The 3,303-nt window shown below is 39.2% G+C and overlaps 1 pseudogene; it reads right to left on the reverse strand.

Annotated features, from left to right (window-relative positions):
• The window catches only part of LOC100942543, a 3,687-nt pseudogene extending 664 nt beyond the window's left edge, over positions 1-3,023 (reverse strand).
• Positions 3,024-3,303: the final 280 nt, after the last annotated feature.

A 3,303-nucleotide genomic window follows, 5' to 3' on the forward strand; every position in this document is an offset into this window, starting at 1 on the left:
GTGAAGGCTATGTTAATCAGTTTGATGGAAGTGTTTCGGATTGTTTGTGAAAACCCCACACTGTACCCCAGAAGTGCATTAATGTACACAGTTACTATTCAATAAAAAAAAAAAAAAACTAAGAATACCAAAAAAAAAATGTTAAAAATGTGACTTCAAAATCAAAAGACAGTACATCTACAAACTGCAAAGAAAAATATTGTAAATTTGATTTTTAACCAAATGTTTACACATGCGTACTTGTCTCAGTAACATTATTAAATCATTACTGCACTGAAAAACTGCAACTTGAAAAGGTGTTAGGTTGTCTTTTTCTCTCACTATTGCCATCCGTCTATCAGTAATACCTGCTTGCTCCACTCTCACAATGAACCCAGATTCCAACGACTTTTTACCACTTCATCAGCAGCTGCCTCCTGAGACCCACTCCCCTTCATCTCCCACTTAGGTTACTACAATAGCCTTCACTGCTGTGCCTATTTCTAGTCACTTCTCCAATCAGAGACGTGGTCATTTTAAAACCTGCACCAGATCTTGTTACCCTTACGCCCGAACCCTGCAGCGGATCCCATTTCCTCTGGGACAAAGGCTATAGGCAGCCCTGGCCGCAACAACCAGGCCCCACTTGCTCTGGCCTTTTCTCTCTCTCCCACCTCCCCTCCTACTGTCCCCCTTTGCTTACCTTGCCATAGCCACCCTCACTTTCACCCTGTTCTCCAAACACACATGGCATGTTCCTGCTTCAGACCCCGGGGCCTGGTGTTTCCCTCTATTCCTGCCTCAAATATCCACTTGGCCTCCTTCTTCCCCCACCTGGAGTCTCTGCTCAGTCCTCCCCTCCTTTATTAGACCTAGCCTGACCAACTGTTTAAAATTTCAACTTCGGCCAGGCATGGTGCACAGCTGTAGTCCTAGCTACTCAGGACCATCAGACTCTAAATAAAAATTGCTGAATAAACTAATGGAAACATGTGAAGTGTTTAATTTCATATTTTTATTTTTTTCTGTGTTGCTGTAGTTTCTTTGTTTTTCTGACTAATTGGGTTGGACCAGCACTGTAATGTTCTGGGAGCTCTTTACTTGGGATTAGTCAGACACCTGGTGAAGCAAGAAATGGCTACAAAGGTGAAGAATATACAGTTCTCTGAAGAAGTTGGTAACATCTACACAGTTTGGAATTCTCAGGGTGTGCAGTGTGGTGCCGAGATGTTTAGTCATGGCCCCCGGACCAGAAAGCACCTGAGAAAAAGACTCCCTCTGCTCCATACAGTGATGTGAGAGGAACTGAGTAGAATGGAAATGGGTGAGAGATTTGGGATTTCATTAAATTTAGAAGTCAGGTAAAGACAGGGAGTTGCCCAATGTTCAGGCCACATTGTTCATCTCATGTCAAGGAAGTCTGCAGAGGGGATTCTGCCCAAATGGCTCTGTGTTATCCTGTGTTAATGCAGGACTTCCAGGCCATAGCTATGGGAAGACGGACCCTGGTAGTCATAATAAAAGATTAGAGAACGTAGGCCAATTATATCCATCGTCATTAACAATGTACTCCCATTTATTATAACACTGCAAACCAAGAAAAAGAAAGAAGAAAGGAAGGAAAGAAGGAAGGGAGGGAGGGAGGGAGGGAGGGATTAAGGAGTTAGGGAGGGAGAGAGGGAAGGAAGGAAAGAAATACTGAAATTATATTCTTATAAAGAGCTCAGGACACCCTGTATTCTAATTAACATAGGGACCATATTTAAAGTCTCTGCAACCACTATCTCTCAAAAACATTTAAACAGAAATTTCTTTTCTTTTTTTATTGTTTGGGATTTATTGAGGGTACAAAGAATTAGGTTACACTGATTCAGTTGTTATGTAAAGTCCCTCTTGTAATTGTCCCACCCCTAAGAGGTGTGCCATACACTGTAATGCCCCATCCCCCATTCCCCTCCCTTCTCTCTTCTCCCCTCTAAACAGAATTTTCTAATGGGTTACTTGGATTGACTTTTTTTCCTCAAAGTATAATAGGAAAAATGATTTTTTGCTGATGAAAAGATGTGACCATCAAATCAGCTTTCAAACTAAAATAATGCTTATAATCATAAGGATGCCTTTTAATTTTTAGAAAAAAATTGTACACTGGACTTTGATACAAGCAATACCCCTGCAGATATTCACCCGAAGAGATACTGTCTCGATGAAACTTACTGTTTACTGTACTCTACCACCAACATGTTAATTTAAGCAGACACATTGTATTAGGAACCTTTATTTGTACAGGAATCAGTAGGAATAAAATCATTTAAACATGTCACATGATCTTAGCCATAGATTTACCTCAAAACTTGAGCTTATCATAGAGAAGGTACAGCCTTTGAAATTCTACTTCTGCAAAATACTGTCTAGCCTTAAAATCTGGCAAACAGGATACATGATGAGAAAATGTGCCTGACTATTGGAATAATGAAACTCATCTGCCCAGACTAAGTCAATTTGTTTACTCCCTTTACTTGAAGATAAGCAAAGAAAAAATTCAGATTCTTTCATGGATTAGTATGATATCTTTAGGGAAAGTTGCAATATACTCTGTTGACAAAAAGTCAACTTTCTGTAACAGGAAAAACCATGTGGGTCTTGATGTTAGGTAGATCTGAGTTCAAACACTGGCTCTAATTTAGTTATCATGTAATAGGTGTGTTGCTGAACTGAGTCTCAGTTTTCTCATCTGTAATATGGAAATAATTGGGACTTACCTCAATGAGTTGTTTATGGTGATTGTAAAACATAATGCATGTAAATCACCTTACACATAGGAAGTGCTAAACTAAATAAGAGTGACTGTTCATGTTCTAAAAAACCATACTGATACGCTAAAATGCTTTGGTAGCCTAGAAGAAAGGAGGAGGCTGTACCTGACAAAGGGTTATAATTTTTGTGAACGTTACTTGATCTTTCTTTTCCTTTCTTGCTGCTATTGTAAGATGACCAGACGTCCCACTTTTGGTGGGACAGTCCTGATTGTTAACAATTTGTCCCATATCCCGTGGCCTTTTAAAAAGTTCCGATTTTTGGAAAGAATGCACAACAAGCTAGGGAACAGTGGGAGAACAGGAAGGGAATAGACGTTTTTCGGCTGCCATGTGGCTATTTCACCAGCATATGAGTTTTATATTATTTTTGTTAATTTTATAATATTAAACTTTAATAATAACAAATAATTGTTGAGAACTGATTATGGAGAACTGCTTATCAAAGTTCACACTGTTGATCAGTTGTTAGAATTTGACCACTATTGTTTGGACTTAATGAACAATGGCA

This window comes from Otolemur garnettii, unplaced genomic scaffold (assembly GCF_000181295.1).
Source record: "Otolemur garnettii isolate 467f Iridium unplaced genomic scaffold, OtoGar3 scaffold00002, whole genome shotgun sequence".
In the NCBI taxonomy this organism is placed as follows: domain Eukaryota; kingdom Metazoa; phylum Chordata; class Mammalia; order Primates; family Galagidae; genus Otolemur; species Otolemur garnettii.